The sequence below is a fragment of the Gymnoscopelus microlampas genome, assembly GCF_963454915.1.
Source record: "Gymnoscopelus microlampas genome assembly, chromosome: 7".
NCBI lineage: Eukaryota > Metazoa > Chordata > Actinopteri > Myctophiformes > Myctophidae > Gymnoscopelus > Gymnoscopelus microlampas.
Window position 1 is genome coordinate 27,147,526 of NC_139944.1, and position 18,060 is coordinate 27,165,585.

At 41.9% G+C, this 18,060-nt stretch overlaps 1 protein-coding gene across 1 annotated transcript in view; it reads left to right on the forward strand.

The window, feature by feature from the left end:
* Positions 1 to 612: 612 nt before the first annotated feature.
* The window catches only part of tafa3a (TAFA chemokine like family member 3a), a 102,251-nt gene continuing 84,803 nt past the window's right edge, over positions 613 to 18,060 (forward strand). The window contains exon 1 of the mRNA XM_084061560.1: positions 613 to 802. The gene's annotated coding sequence lies outside the window, so the exon portion shown is untranslated. The remainder of the gene's footprint in view (positions 803 to 18,060) is intronic.

Genomic DNA, 18,060 nt, shown 5'->3' on the forward strand with positions numbered 1-18,060 from the left:
AGTGGAGTTAATAAAATAATTTCCATCTGGTGGACATATTTTATTTTCTGCCCAAAAAGTATGTTATACAGAGAAGGTGAGCCCACCCTAGAGAATAGACTTTCAACAACACAAAAAAGTTTTTGTTTTGGTGAGTAGCGTAGTGGTTTTGTTTATTTTGTTTTACTAAAGACGGAGGCGGAGCCCACGTATGGCAGTGGAATTATCGGTCTATGAGCAGAGCAGCGCGCCTGGCATCACACAGGCATCTATTATACGCCGCATCCACTGGGTGGCGCCTAAACACTGCAGCCAGTGGGCCTTTTTTGATCGCCGGTAGGTTGAGTCCCGTCTTCCCCGCATAACATCCACAGGAACTCACTCCCCAAATCCTTAGTTCTTTCCATGGTTAGTGCGAGACGTTCCCAATGTCTAATTGCAATCAAGCAGTGGATTGTTCTTAATCAATCATATCATGTTGTAATCCAGAAATGATGGTTGACAACCCGACATGTGTCCCGGTCTGTGCGAATGGGAAGTTGTGAGAAAGAGCTCCAGGGACAGGAACTTTGAAAGAGTCTCGGTGCGGCGGACCACCGCTTCCAGCACTCAGCCTGCAGTTTCACTTCACTTCTTTGACTCAGGGATTGTGCGTTTGGGAAAGCTTTACCTCAACATCTACTCGTCGTAGGTTATGAATTATTATCGTGGGCATCTCGCAGCGCCGAGGAAATGGCATTTCTTTAACATAAATCTCTGGTTTTTGACAGTGGGAACAAATGAGAAGGACATTTCCTGGGATTAATTGACAGCACATCGACAGGTAGGCTATTATGCTTTGAATATAGGCTATTAATTGAACGTTACAATTTAGGTCTGAGTCAACGAAAAGATATTAGTGCACTTTGGCCGGACGTTACTCCACCAAACAAATCCATCTACGATTAACATGGTTATTATTTATTTCTACAATGATGAACACTAAGTGATAAATGATAAATAGTAGACAGCCGGACTGCAAACTAATTTAATCACTTTATGGGCTGGTAGCAAGCGCTAAAGAATACAACAAATAGAATAAACAATATAGGCTATTCTTTTTTCTAGCTATAGGCTCGGAAAAAAATATATATATTTTATTTCATTATATATATATTTTATATATATTTATATTTTTTGTATTAAATATATTTTATTATACATTTATCGTATATTGTCTGAATATATATATATATATATATATATATATATATATATATATATATATATATATATATATATATATATATATATATATATATATATATATGTATATATTCATTCAGACGACAATATAATGAACAAATTAGGCTACAGTAGGCTGTGTTCCTGCTTTTAAAATCCCTGCAGTTCCCATATGAATTAATCTAAATAAAATGTAATTCTGCCTAGCCATTTATAACGAACTGTTTTAATGTTGGACCAAGCAAGCACGGAGCGCGTGTACCAACTTTCATTCATGTACTTTCATAATTGAACATTTTTGTTATCTTTAATTAATGTTCAATGAATTTGTACTCCTTAGTACGACGGTGTCGCCAAGCGGCACCGTCTGCCGTCCCTAGCCAATAAGTCCAAGTCCAGGTGAAAAGCTGATGATGAGAGAGACCTGCCCTCACAGAAATTATTTCTATTTCATAATGATTACGGAGAAGAAAACATTTAACTGTAGACCAGGGGTCTTCAATGTTTTTCAGGCCAAGGACCCCCTAGCTGAGAGAGATATGAAGCAGGGACCCCCTCTGTATTGTATAAAATGTAGTTGCAGATTTTACTTGGTCTGCTCTTTTCCCCCTCTACACCATACCTCTTTGCCAAAAATAGCTGATCTACAAGCTCACAATGTCTCAGGGCAAGGCGTTGTGAGTTTGTAGATCGGCTATTTTTGACCACAGTTATCCTCAGAAAAGGGATGCTAGGGTTCAAGTGGTTAATGTAAAAACATACAGATCACACAAAGATTTGGCGGCCCCCCTGTAGTAACTCTGAGGACCCCCTAGGGCTCCCGGACCCCCTGTTGAAGACCCCTGCTGTATGACTGACTATATGACAATACTGTGTATAGCCTAATATAGCCTACGTACTTTGGCATTTAATCACTAAATTAACCTCTTATGGTCATCTCTGTTCCTTTCTCTGTCTCACTGGCTCTCACCATGTCCTTTATGTAGTCTTGTCTGTCTGTCAGTCTGTCTGTCTGTCTGTCTGTCTGTCTTCTCTGTCTAACTGGCAAGGAGTAGTCCAACTTTTAATTTAAAAGTTAACATTTTCTTCCAGACAATGTGATTCTAAGTTTAAACATACAAAATAATGAGGTAGCCTTATTGAAGGAGGCACCAAAGCAATGTAAAGCATGGCTCCCAACAGTAAGCTTTACAAACATATCTCTGCTGTGAACAGAGAGACTAGCTGGAGCTGCATTCGGAGTGAGCCGGGGCCTCTTTTGGTGTGAGCTCTCAAGCCAGCTAAGCAGCTTGTTTATAACTTTAAAGAAGAGCAAATTTATTTGTGGATTAGGTTTAGAAGACACATGGATGGTCCCCTGAGTGATAACGGGGGTCTGGTGTTTGTCGCCAACCACATGGCATGCCAACTGTAAGATTTTTAGCAATGTGCTTGCCTACACACCGGTGTGCATACTGTACTCCACTGGGGTGCCTGGGGAGTACAGGCCTGGGGACCCATGGTCATTGAAGGGGTTCCAGGGGTCCCCAGCAAAACGAGGGACAGTTTAAATACTTGAACCCTTTTGGCTATTCAAAAATAGCCGTTCTACAAGCTCACAACGCATGGTGATACGCTGCGACAAATGTTGACAAATCTCTTACTGGGGTTCCTGGCACAAAAACCTTTCAAATAGGGGTCCGTGGACCCATGCATATCAATTTGGGGGTCCTTAATATGAAAATGTCTGAGAACCACTGCTGTACTCTTCTTTCTCCCTCTCGATTTCCCCCTTTCCTCCCCACCCCTGCCCACTTCCTTTTCTGTTTTTATCTCGGTCTATCTACTTGTCTCCCCCCCACCCCCCCATTCTTTCATCTGCCCTTCATCCCCCTGACAAGTGTTGTGCGGTCAGCTGTTTTTCTCGCTCTTCTTTTTCCGCAATTAGTGCTATCATCACATTTCATCCTGCGGAACAGGGGGATGGTAATAACCTTACGTCTCCTATTGCGTGGTGATACAATTCTGCTGTGATTAATTGGAGTCCCCTCAGAGAGTCAGAGGAGGTGTAGATCTTCTCTTTCACACCCTCTGACAGGCAACCCATTACAGTGTTTTATAGATCGCAGTCACTAGCCCCCTTGAAGCTGCCCTCGGCCCCACTGTTGTTCCGGAGGCTTTTATTGTGCAGTGTTATTGGTAGGTATTGCTGACAGGCAAGTGCAAAGGCCACCCTGGGATTATTGAAGATGGAATGTGTGTGACAGCTCTACGGTGTGCCACATGTACCGCTGGTAACTCATAAGGATTTGTGCACTCTGCGCCAATCGGGGGAAACTTGTAAGAATTGGTTATGAGGCTAAACGCTTGGCACCACGTTGCGTTGCTCCCATGTGCCCATTAAAACCCTGGCATTATGGCCCTGCCAAGTCCAGATATTGTACCAAGATGTACGAGCAAAACGATTTTCCCTTGTGGATAATAAAGACATGTAATCTAATGTACTAAGAAATTACATTATAACCATCCTGTGACGATATCGCTAGTTCTATTATGGGGAAATAGGAAATTGAAAAAAAAAGAAAAAGGATTGTTTCCTCTAGGTGGGTAACAGAACACCCAGCAACTCCACAAATCACTTAGGCTATGCCATCCGCCACTCAATGGAACGGCAGCATAGACACTAAATAGATCAGTTTACAGTTTCACTTGTGTTACTTAAAAGCCAAAAAGGGGCGTCGGACTCGGTAGCGCAGGAGTGGCTGTTCGATCCCTGGCTCCTACTGGCATCTTATCAAAGTGTCCTTGAGCAAGACTCTGAACCACTAACTGCTTCTCCATGAGCAGGCTGGTGCCTTGCAAGGTTTCGTCCGCTGTCGGACTTGTGTGTGTCTTCGTCTGTGTGGCATATAGTGTAAAGCTTTTTGAGTGGTTGGAAGATTAGAAAAGCGCTATGCAAGACCATTTACCATCATCATTGCAGGTCGGGCAACAAACAGCAGAGCTTGAGCTGAATACAGGATCAGCGAAGGTGCTTGATATGCACGGCCCATCACACCGTTTCCAGGAGGAGAAGAACAGTGTGGATAAGACACTTGTCGCTAGTTTTTAAGGAGCCACCTCAGGCAGTATTTGTGTTCTCTGTCAGCCCCCTGCTCTCTCTGTCAGATCAATATGTGGGGAGCAGCAAATGCCAGTCTCTGTTTGCTGCTGTGATACAAAACAAATACACTGTTGTGTACACCTTTGCATCCATGGTCTTCTTTACACATAGCTTTATGGAACTTGTAAATGCATCAAGTTGACCTATTCTGACTGTACACCGTCTGAATGTTGTTTGACTTACTTACATCATAAAAATAACATTTGTACCTAGAGTGTGGTGTGGGCAACTGGTAGTACCGATTCTGTCAGCAGATGAATTCACAATAAGTTGACTTGGCATGGACTTTAGTGTACAGCAGTAGCTTGATTAATACTCCTTCACCTCCACCTAGGCATGCTCTACCCACGCAGTATTCTATACTAGTGGTTCTCAACCTTTTCAAACCGTGAACCCCAAAATAATCATATTTGAACTGGGGACCCACCAAAATAATCATATTGGAACTGGGGGCCCCCCACCCTGATAAGCACTTGGAATGTTGGAGTTGAGGCATTCAATTTAGTTTCACTCGGTTCCACAGATAAGCATTGTGAGGCGTTGTGACCTTGTAGATCGCCTTTTTTTCAATTCCTTAAATTGTCACTTTACTGTCATCTGGGACCCCCCCCCCCTCCCCCCAAATCAGGTGGGGACCCCGACCTACAGGTTGAGAACCACTGTTCTTTACAACAGCTTTAATGAAGGGAGTAGAGTGCCTTGCTCACAGGCAGAAAAGATGGTTAAAGGACCATACCAGCTGTTTGGACAGTAATATCAAGTCAGAGTATACTTGATATTACTGTTGATCGAAGCATACTATGGTTTGTTGATTATCAAGGAAGTCATAACCAACAATGCGTCACGTTTTGAGCTAGTAGATCAGCTATTTTCACAGTGGGACGCGTTGTACAACGAAGTATAAAACAAGGCTTAAGATCTTTTTTATTGTTACATCTTGTGTAAGTCTTGTGAGTACATACAATTATTTTGTTCTGTTTCCTCAGATATAGCAGCAATGCTAATAAACATATAAGCTAAAACATATAAATAAATAATGAAAGAACAACAGTAATTGTTATACAGGAAAACAAAGTTTGTCTAATTTGCCCTAGGGCTCTTGATGTACTTGAAGGTGCTATGGAAGGTTACTACTCATATAGTTTATAAATATGTGTTGATTGTTGATTTCAAACAGCCATGATTTCTTAACTGTGCATAATGCTGTTTTGCCAAAATTGAAAATGTAAGCAAAGGCAAAATCTAAAAATAAAGCCAGGCGCACGTTGTATTGTGTACATCTTGTTGTGCAAACTAATACAATCTAAAACAAATCTTATAAATTAGAAAACAAAAGTAAAAGTCTAAGAAGTAGTGAAAATAGCCAAGCTTACAACGTGTCGCATCATAACATTTCTGTTTTGGGTCTCTCGAGTTTAAAGGTTTGGGGACCACTGCTTTAAGCAAGGGAGAATCGTTCATTCACTAAAGACCCAGTGGCCGATTACTTCTCGGCTCTGCTTTACTCTTAACAGTATCTCTACAGTAACAGTTCATGTATGACCAGCATCCAGCATCTGTCACAGAACATGCAGCAATCACACATCACACATCCAGGCAACCAATCACACATCACTAAGCTCAACATAACATCCTGGATGTCTTCTCACTACAGTACAGAGACCTGATATTCAGCAGCAGCTGTGTGTGTGTTTTTTTTTTGTACGCTTTCGCGGAACAATAAAACATCAGCCATCTATCTACAAGATTACACCCTGCTTCAGCAGTCCGTTCACAGCAGTAATGTGTTTGGAAAGACACGGTTTGTTCCACCTCAAAAATGCGGCAGCCAAAAGCTGCCGAGGTGAATCTGTTGAGTGTTTAAGGGGAATTTCTAAAGCCCCATGATCATCATAGCAGAGTGAAAAAGCAGTGCCCCGTGATGCTGGTGTGTGCCGTTCTGTCATGCGGGGGGTGGGGGGGGGGGTACCGGTGTGGGAGCAGCACATGCCATGTTTTATAGATGCCATTTAAAGGAGCATGCCCAAGATAGGCTGACTGGCAATGAACTGTAACCGCAACAAAACACCAAGACAATAAACAAACAAATTGGTTGCCTGGAAGCCAGCGGTGTCCCACTCGCTGGCCTTGCTTTAGACCCATCCCCGCCGCCGCTGCGAGGTGGCTGCTCCTCTGAGATTAGGCTGCGAAACACAACTCCATCTCTTGTTTATTTATGCTGATTCACTGTGTGTACGCATGCATGCATGTGTGAAGGAGAAAGACAGAAACATGGAGAAGGAGAGATAGTTAAACACAATGAGGAATTAGGCTGCATGTCGTTGCTGTCAGTCTTGAAACCTTGTATGTCCAAAACCCTCACTTTTCAGGAAACACGGTGACTGTGTTCCAATGGATCCAATGTTATTTATTATTTACATTGTCACAAACTCTTGTTAATACTTTTCATTGGTTTTATTTATAAAACCCACAGCACAGAAAACCCACAGCATAGACAGACTATCATTTTCAACCTGGCATCCCTTTTTGGGGCATTTGGGCAGCCTTGTAGATCTGCAATTCTTTTCTGCTTTTTCGTGAAGTAGGCTATGAAATACGGCATTAATTTATGGGGAAAAAAACATGAAATATGGAGATGTTTTCCCCAGACAACGATATCTTTGAATAAACTATGAGGCTTGCCTGCATGTTTGTGCGTGTGTGTGTGTGTGTGTGTGTGTGCGTGTGTGTGTCATGCGTGCTTGTGTGTGTGTATATGTGTGCATGTTGTCTGGCAAAGGTTGCTTTTTCGTGGGCTTATGAAAAATGTGGTCTCAGCCGCATCTGTTGTCTGGTCAGTGTACCTGATCAGACTGCAGATGGTTGTCCCTGTAGGGCCCTATCACATACAGTTCATATGATATTGTTAAGAAGCGCGGCCAGTAAACAGCTTGCACAGTACATTCGGACAGGAAAACGACCATGAATTCTACATATTTTAACTTGAACTCCTTTGAACCAAGAATTGTGGGAGATAACCTCATTATGTCCAAATATGTCCAAAAATGTTTTTTTTTCATTATCAAAAACTATTAAAATAGTGAAAATAGCCGATTCACAAGCTCACACCGCCTCGCATTGTGAGGCGGTGTGAACTTGTACAGTAGATCGGCTATTTTTCACTGCTTTTATGCGACACCTTGTTTGATGTAGGTTGGACATTAATTTACAACAAAACATAAGAATTTTGAATTATGGAGATAAGGTTTCTACCCGACAGCAACAAATATTATAACGAATATTACATGTCCGCTCATAATTGAAGTCACAAGTGAAATGATCTCTCAATGTCATGAAGCTGTTCCCATGAGATACATTATAGAGACCGCGGGTCAGAGCCTGCAAATGATTATTGGTTTCATCCCCCTTCACAAATAATTTAGGAATCCAACAGGAACATCCTGTAGGATTGTTCTTGATGTGCAATAAAATCTGGTATGACGGTGCAGTGGATTGGTTAGACACCTACAGCTACGAATATGATTAAAACATATGTCCAAATCCTAAAAAAACACCTACTGGGAGTGACCCATAGGAACCCACATGGTAGCTTCAGAATGTCATTCTGAAAGCTACCATTTGCTCAGACATTAGCAAATCCAATTCCTCCTCCTCCATCTTCTGCCTCCTGAGGGACTTTGTGTCTAGAGTTGGCATATATACAAAACAAAATCACGTAATTCATGATTAGCAATAGCCACTACAACCAGCTCTCGGTATGTGCTTGAACATTTTGGACCAACCGACCAGTGAAGTGGCTCATTCCCGCTGCATGGTCGCAGCCAAATATGGACACATTTCCCCAGTCCAAACTATGCTCTCTTTTAGTTGATCTGCAGCCTTATGTTCTTTATTGTTTTCGGCTATTACAAAATCTATAAGCTCACAAAGCCTCAAATGGGGGTCCGCAGTCAAATACATATAATCTTTGGGGGTCCTTGACATGGAAATGTTTTAGAGCCACTGGTGTATAGTGAAAGCATGGAGATTCTACCGGAGGGTTTCTCCCGCTAGCCCTTGAAATGGTCAAGACTCAACAACACAGCAGAGTGAAGAAGAGCTTCGGCAGGGCTTAGGAATCCACTGTTCCGTGGACATGCTTTTCAGCTCTGCCAAACGTCATGCAGCATCCCTTCTCATCCCTCCCCATTATGCCATTTTGTTTCCTCTCCCACCCACCTTTTCTCCCCCTCCTCTCCTCCCTTATCTCACCTTCCCTCCGCCACTTCCTGAACGTACTTACTTCTTCCCTGCTCTCTGTGTCTCTCTCTCTCTCTCTCTCTCTCTCTCCATTGTGCTCCTTTGAGCTAGGGAGTTGGTGTGCTGCACTCCCATGGAGCCTTTGCACTGGATTCCCATCAACTCCGTCTCCCGTATAGCGGCACAGAACTCAATTCTCTAAGCCCTTCACCGTCAGCCATGTGAAAAGTTTGGGGAATTGCTGTTTTAGAGAAGCCCATTTCTAAACCAGGCTTCCCATGGGGAGAGAGCATTCAGTTTGTTGGTCCTGTTTTGTTTTTTTCTTCTTGTGGTGCCCGAGGGTCCTTGGCACTGTGCTGTTTTTTACTTTCAAAATTTTTCCTATTGCTCCTTCTGTGTTGTTGTCAGGCACCATGCACCTCATGTGTGTAATCATTAGACTGCAATTTAGGCAGAAAATTGCAATTACAGAGTTTTAAAATGAGCCTGTTTTCTTCTCTTGTTATTCTATTGTTGAGAAGGCAAGGGAGAGACGTGTTCTGATTATAATTAAAAGGAACAGGAGGCAGTGAAGCCAGCAATTATGTCAAAGGTTCTCACCATTTGAGTCAGGGCACTGTGGCTTTATTACTGAGCATTGGAATGAAGTGTTGTGACTGAAACACTTACCGATTTTTGTCACTGGCATAATGATGCTTTCCCGTCTCCTGCCCCTGATCACACAAACAATGAACTGGGGAGAAGATATTCTTTACTCGACACAGAAACTGTTCAGTGTTCTTCATCGTCAGATGCCACGGAAGAGCCTAGGAGACTTCAAAGAAGGCTCCTATCTTCAAAGGAATGTACCCCCCATGTCATTCCACATATTGTTGCAGCAACCAAGCATTTGAGCCTTGATCTGATGCTCGAGATGGGAATGAGAAACAAAACTCACATGATAAAATTAGCTCAAGGGTATGTGGGGTACGTCTTTCTCACTTTGATCCGTTCTCTCGCTGTCTTGTCTCTCAGCCATGTATGTACAAAACGTACTTGTACTAAAAATACTTACACAATGAAGTACTTTAATTTTATGTTTCAATTGCGTTGCCGGTTTGCTCTTAGATTAGCATAGGATGAGTGAGACATCAGATAACTGATCATTTGTCAGGACTATAGGTGCCTCAAAGAGAAGACTGACTGTGTTTTTTTTATATTCAGTATTTTTACTTCACTCATACATTGATTTAAATAAACCATGAAAGGGAAATATTGATCACATGAGCTTCAAAAGCTCCCTTTTAAGACATGCTAATATTGCCAATATCTGCCACAAATAATAGATGGCTATGCATCAGTCTGGTAATTACTGTTGGCCGTTTCTCTCTCTGCTTCTCCCTTGTTATATGTCCACATCCTTGTAACTACTGCTTTATTCTTCTTACACTACAGGGAGGACAATCTCTTTGCTCCATGAGAGACGTTTATTTTTTATATATATATAGCAGCAATTGTCAGATACAAGGCAGAATTATAAAGCTTGGGATGGAAAACAATTTTGTTCAAGCTCTCTGACACACACACACACACACACACACACACACACACACACACACACACACACACACACACACACACACACACACACACACACACACACACACACACACACACACACACACACACAGAGAGTCACTCTCACACACCGCCACACACACTCCCCAGCAAAGTGTGCGAGGTGACTAATTTCTCTTGGGCTTTGGTCTTGGGAGCGAGAGAGGGTGAAAAGGAGAAAATGAAAGAGGGGGAGAGGCAGCGGTCCTCTGACAGCTTAGAGGAAGCTGCCCACATTGAAGGAGTCCTCCACCTCCTCTCATCTCCACTGTCAGACCATCCCCTCCGTTCCCTCCCTTTGCTCCGGTCCAGTGTGCATTGTGCAGCCCCCAGCCTGCTGCTACAGCCTCTCTGGGACTGTGTGTCCATTTGATCACTGTTTACTCTGCTGTATCAGGTACTAGATGAAAAATTACAGGCAACTGTGCACCACGTTCCCATCTGTGAGGATAAGAAAGCCCTGGTGTGTAGCCCTGGGCAATTAACCGAGAATACATACCGAGACCGAAATTGTGAACCTCTAACCGACTTAATCTTGCTCAGGTTAATCGAGAAGCAGGGTTTAAAAATATATTTTAATCGAGAAGCAGGTATTTTTAATAATACATTTTCTTCATTTCTTATATCAACCAATTGAAAACTTTGTAATAGATGTTTTCATCATAGACTAAACTGATTAACACTGTATTATACTGTACATTGCTGTACAATGGTGTCATGCAAAAATCTATAAGTGCATGGAATCTCTGTGGTTGTCTGTGACTGTCTTACGCATAACTCGTAACCAATTGACTTCAAACTTGGCACGTGTATCGCAGAGCACCTGAGCTAGTCAGACTAGCAGTTGTCCAGATACAAAAATCCAAATATCTGTCTGTCTGTGTGTTTAAGCGCTGTATCTATCCCCCATGCCACCAATATGACGTCATAGTACTGATGTATATGCTGGCCTCCAAGTACTATCTGTCTGTGTCCCTTTCATGCCCATAGATGATCTCTGATGTCACCAATATGATGACGTCATTCTCACCCGTGTCAAATTAAAGAATGGTTAAGGTTAATCTGTATACTCCGATTTACGATTGTGTCGTGTGCGTCAAAAATATCTGATGCGCAAGCTCACAAGGTGTTGCATCAGAATGTGCTGTGAGCTTGTAGATTGGCTATTTTCAGGCTTTAAGTTTGAGTTTAGGTCATGAGGTCAGACCTGTATAACTTATCATTTTTGGAGACATCAGTGGTGTCATCTGTTATTCAGTGCAACAATCTGTTATAACTATGATTCCCAGAAGTCGGTTCAAAATGAAACACTCTTACTTACTTACTATGCCATGGTTTGTTAGGGCAGTGGTTCTCAAAGTGGGGATCGAGGACCCCCAGGGGTCCCTGAGAGGGTTCCTGGGGGTCCCTAGCAAAATGTATTAATATAGCATCCGCACACTGCCACTTGCACACTTGCACGTGCAAGTGGCAGTGTGCGGGTATATCTGTAATGATTGATCTCACCTACTGTTTGTCGCCTGCTTTTACACTTACTGGGTGTGCGAAAGCTCTTTTTAATTAATATAGCATAAAAATCAATTAAACCACTTCAACCCTATACAGTACAGTACATCGGCTATTTAGCTTGTAGATCTGCAAACATTTATTTTTTCCTCCATTGTACTCGTGATACATTTTTCAATTCACTGATTTGAATCATCACAGTATGTATCAATAATGAACTGCCTTGTGATGCATCATTATGTTTCTAGTAAAACCAGTTGAAACAAATAATTATTTTGTCCCAAATCCAAGATCCATACGGTGATAGAAAAGCAGAAATTATTTTGGCTTTGAATGTATCATTTGATTTGCTATTTGCCGTCCCCTTCAGAGCACAGCCAATTCTCAGTGTTGGCTATTGGGGTAGAAGTTCATAAAGATGACTCCAATATGCATTTTTAGTGTATGCTCTAACCCTAATGGATATCTGTTCCCCAATGAAATTACATGTAAACAATGGATGACACAATTAGAGAGAGGGAAGAGTAGGTTTACGATGTCATAAAAAAAAACGACTAAACAACAGAGGGTCATTTTGGAGACATCTTTGATTATATGTCATATGTCAAAATGGCTGCTGCACTCTATTGTTATTACCAACTGCAAGCATGCAACCAATGAATATATTTACTTTCTACCAATTCCGGACTTGGGAAAGCAATCTATGAATGATAACGTTGTTGCTGAAGATTACCCTCTCTGTTTTGTTAACAATATTGTAAGTCTGGGGATAGAAATATAAAGTATTGGCCTAATCTTTTAGTTTTTGACTGGCAATTAAACTGTGGGATGGCGGAAGGATATGGACAGACCAGACCTGTCATGACAGAGGCTATCTCTCCTTGAATGTTTGTGGGGATGACTGATTTATCCGGTGTGTATCGATGCACAACTGGTGTGTAGTCACTCACTCTCTTTATCCCCCTCCTTTTTTATTTTTTTCACTTACAGTACCTTTTTCTCTCCTTCCCCTTTCCCTTGTCCTGGAATTAATGCGTTAGTGTTGTTTTTAGGGTTAGGGATTTATGTTTGTTTGTAATTAGTTTCTGTCAGAAATTGACATTCCTCTTTGTAACATTTCTTCTTATAGATAAATAATTGTTTAGGGTCTATGCAAAATCAATAAAGACATTTGTGAAATAGAAAAAATAAAAGGAAGTTCCTCTGGATCGGTTTTCGGGCAAGTACCTGGTTTTGCCTTTCAGACTGTCTCTCTGTCCTCAGGGTTTTGTGGTGCAATTCTTTAACCACAGAGGATAGGGTGAAATGTAAAAATGTTTATACATTTGTAGCCATTCTTATACAATAGACTATATACGTCTACACACACCTGCTCTTTTGTTTTGTGATTGTCATAACAAAATGAAAGTGTAATTTCCCCTGGGATGGCCAGAAATGCCACTGCTGTGAAAGGCGCACAGTCACCATGAAACAATGTCAGTAGTAGCGCTTGTATGGCTAAGCAGACTACGAATGAGGGCTTTCCAGCGGTGGATGGTGTCCCTTAGGGATATCCACTCGGGACAGTGGCATGTAACGGTGTCTCCAGCACGGAAAATGGCTTTGGTTAAGAAGATGGTCACCATGGATGCCAGTCTGCAAGGTTAGGGAGCCACACATGATGGCAGGATGGCAAGCGGGACCCCAGTCTGGGGTAAAAGAACATAAATGTTCTGGAGCTCCTGGCTGTGCGCCTGACACTCAAGCATGTTCTCCTGTTCTTCCAGGGACACCATGTCCTGGTCAAGACAGACAACACAATGGTGGTGGCGTATATCAACCGACAAGGGAGGCTACGTCTCCTCGGTTGCACTTTATATCTCACAAACGTATTGTTTGGAGCAGTCGGCAATTGACCCCACCGGAGCAATCGCTGTTGCTCCATTGTTGCGGTGCGGGTGCTGATGGCACCTGTTTGTCACCAGGTGGCTGCAGCGACAAATTGTTCCATGAATGACACATAATACTACCACAATCCAGGCATATATCTATAATGTGCACAATAGCCAGCGTTAAATTTAGGAAGGCTGACGGTGCGTTTTAACAGCGGGCAACTCTCGGGCGATGCCGGGCGACATCGTCCAAAAAGATAAAGAAAATCCATCTTTCATCGCCCCCCCCGCCCACTTCGCCCGATCGCCAGTAGTTGCCGGCTCTCATAGACTATCTTTATATTTTGGGCGATGTCGCCCGAGAGTTGCCCGCTGTTAAAACGCACCGTTAGCCTACTCTAGCCTGCATTACCCGCCGTCTATGGACTGACCCAACAGACCAACTGACTGACTGACTGATGAGAATTCATTGATTCTCCAGGTGGGGTATAAAATGAGGTAATTTATTACTGGAAGTAGATTATCTGAAATAGTTTAATTATGTTGATAACCAGGAGGATATTTTCTTGAGCATCTTTTATTTAGTCAGGTAGTTCTAACATTCGTCAGTCGTCAGTTCTAACATTTTAGATAACTACATCAACAAACATACATTATGTTACAAAATAGAATGAGATTGGAAAACATGATTTTCATTGGAGTGGTTCTTTAAATGGAGGAGCTATATTAGAACATATTTTTGTTTTTTAATCCATTTTGAAGTGGCAAAGTAAAACATTTTGCACAGGATTCAACAGTAACATAGTTGATGGAACACCTCCCCAAGCTTCACAATCTTTGTGCAACAAAGAGTAACATTGACTTAATTGGAAACTTGTGAGACAATGCTCCTCACCTCAAAATGTGTTCTCTTAGTGCATTGTTCTTGAAGACTTGAATGTGCTGTCATTTATTGGATTGCAAGTGTGCCAAAAATGGGGGGAAAGCTGGAAACAAGACTTTATGTGCTGGGACTTAGAAGCTTACAAGAGCTTTCTTCATTGGAGCACATATTCTCACACATGGATTGGAGTTTTGTAATTGCATGCCATGCCATGCCATTGCTTTACTTTGCTTTCCCAGATGTAGCAGTGAAAATAAATAACCACATTGTAAAATCCAAAGCTGTAATTACACATTTCCGTAGAGTTTAATTAACTCTCCAGATTTTGCTCTCTGCATTGTCTTTCCATAATACAAATGTCTCCGCTTGTATAAATAAGTGACATGTAAATAGACAACATTGACTACCTCCACATGCTGTACGATACAATGATTCTTCTCCACAGCTTGACTAAGTCCACAACAGCATGAGGTCCTCTACAGTTTGTGTGCAGTGAAAGCCCCCCATGGGTCAGTCAGTGACAACACTTCAAATTTATTCGAATTGATGAATTTTGTGAAAGGATGAAAGGGAGAACAAGATCAAAGGCTTTTTCTCCATTGATGTAAAATTATATCATGATGATAGTTCCTAATGAAAGGATATCAGATACTGGATACCAATATGGGCAGTTGAGAGACAGTTGATCGTAATTGCTGAAGATTTTCTATGGCCATCCTTGATCTCCTCTCATTTCTCTCTGTGACCAACAAATTGACTTGATGCATGGGGAACAAAAATGTGGCAACATACTTGATCAAGATGTATAAAAAGCTGTGTTAAGGAGGCACTCAGTTTGTCCCTCAAAATTATGTGACTCAGTACAGTACAATAATGAGGACACAGGACACAATGATTAGAAACATAATGAAGGTATTTTTTTTTCCATAGCCCCTCCGTGTCCCCCCTCACCCGTCTCTTAACACCCCTTCCCATGGCCCTAATTCATTTAAACTTTTAAGGCAGGGAACCTCAATTATTCATGTCCCCCAGCCATCTGTGGCTCTAGGCTGGCATCCCGCGACACCCCCAGAGTAGAGTGCGTCTGGACGGACACGCTCCCTGTTCCCAGGCCACTCATTAATTGATGCCTCACTTGATGCCAGGGGTCTAATGCACTCTCTCCTCACTTCCCTCACAAATCTAGCGTGTCTTGTTCCACCTCCCGCCCACACTGAAGGCAGGGAGGGTGTTGGGAGGAGGTGCCGTGTCATAAAGTCTTCCTAAAAGGCTTTTAGAGTGTGCTTTGGCCAACCCTCCTCCCCTGAGAGGCACGGAGCATGTTAGACAAAGGGTGAGATCTCACATAGAAGTCCATTGGCCAGGCTACAGGAGTCAAGACAGGTGTAACTGGACGATATACATTGCTCTGAGTCTCTCTCTCTCTCTACTCTAGATTTTCCCTCTCTGTCCTCCTTTCGTTTCTCCTGAGCCGGGCCCTACATTCTCCTCCTATCAGCTGGGTTGCACGGGGCAGTGGTTACCCGCGCTGCCTGTGCCTAATTTAAAGAGAGAAGTCTGGACCAGAAGGGAAGGGTCAAGGGGGTCATTAGACTGACGTTCACCACAGGGAGCTGGACGTGAAGGGTAAAGCAGGATGAAAGGTGAAGTAATTAAGAGCCGCATAACCGTATGCCTTCTATCCATCAGAGGACAACAGGAGGACTTTAGCTTTAGGGTTTTGCTTCACTTTAGAATGTGAACATATGAACTTATCGTTGGGCAGAAACCTCTTATCTCCATTTACTTTTTCCGTAAATTAATACAGTGTCACACAAAAGTATCAACAATAGCCAATCTACAAGTGTTTTGAGCTTGTAGATCTGCTATGTTTGCTATTTTTGAATTTGAATTCTGAAAAGTAACAGTTTTGGACATATGAGATTTCCACCTAACACCAACATTATATTAGTTGCAAAGGTATACGAGGAGACTGTCTCTGTGTGATGAAGGATTTCATGCACGTGTGTCTAGTCAGTTTTTTTGTTCATGATGTTATCAGTTCCACCTTGATAAAATGGGTGCTTGATGCGTCATGCCATCCTAAAGACAAAACCTCTCATTCTTCTAGAAAGTATGTGCTGCGAGGGCTTTATGCTTTGCATGACTAGGGTTTGACCCTGATAACAAGATGATAAAAAAGGAGCCTTGACTTTTAAGTGCTCTACTCTGAAATACAAAGCCTGCAGTATAGAAGCCGTCATGGGCGCCCGAGTGCCAGCCTGACCACTGTATTAGAACCGTGCAAGAAATCAATTCAAGGAAATATAGAGGCAATTATTTTGTCTCCCACGTTTGCTGACAAAGTAGCAGCTAACCGAGCCAAGGAGAAAATACAAAATTAAAGAGAAGAAAAAATAAATAAGTCTCCAGCGTGGGTTTCTGGGACGGAATAAAGAACATGTGGGTGATTCGAAATCCTGTGTACCTTTGCAAAGCTGTAATTAACGAAGGCAGTGAGGTTATTGATTTTCTGAAAACTGTACAGATATGACCCATGCACATTACAGGCATTTGGTTACTGCAGAGAGTCATGTTTAAGGTCAGGTTGGCTTTTGCTACAGTACATCTAATGTTTGTCTATCATATATTCTTAGCCATAGTGCCAATATATAATGTGAGGAGTGGGTGATTTCTTTATTCATTCCACCTTTATTTTAACATTTATTTGTCACATGCGGCCCTTGAACATTCCTTTACAAACTGTGTGTGTGTGTGTGTGTGTGTGTGTGTGTGTGTGTGTGTGTGTGTGTGTGTGTGTGTGTGTGTGTGTGTGTGTGTGTGTGTGTGTGTGTGTGTGTGTGTGTGTGTGTGTGTGTGTGTGTGTGTGTGTGTATTAGCCTAGTCAGCCCGGTTGTGTTTAATTTCGAAGCATGTATTATCATTATTATTATTATCTTTTAGGATTATTCTTGACCATAGGTAGACCATGTTGATATACCACTAAAGCTTATATTTTATCACACTAAAGCTTATATTTTATCAGATAGGACCATAGCATAATTAAAGTCAGATAAAAAAAAGAAAAGGAGAAATCAAAATAGTGTCACCTTTACCAAAAGCCAAATTTTAACAGATTTGGGCAAAAATGCTATTTATTTGGACATAACCCACAGTAACGTGTTTGTGTGATCAGAAATATGTTCCAACTTGTTGCTGGCGATTCGACAAGTTCTCTTGCCACTCAATCAGCTGGCATCAGCAAGGTAATTCAGACCGCTGTGACTTTTCTCTGCAACACTCTAAAATGGTTTAGTCTTGTCGCAAATCTTTGGTCTGAATTATGGATATTATTACTATTGCCTTGCCATCGTGGAGTGTTGTATTATAGAATATCACAAGTATTTCATCATATTTTGTGTTATCCTCGTTATGATTTATACTGTGCATTTACTTCTATACATTTTTAGCAAATAAAATCAATGCATTGGCCAACACGTTACGTTGCATACAACAGCAGCTCAATTACTCACTGGCTTGTAATCAGGCTATATACAGCTTACAACTTGAAAAGGATGCTTACCAAAAAAGCTTTAGTACAAAACAAAAGCACAAGCAGTGTTAAAGGCATTGACGGCAAG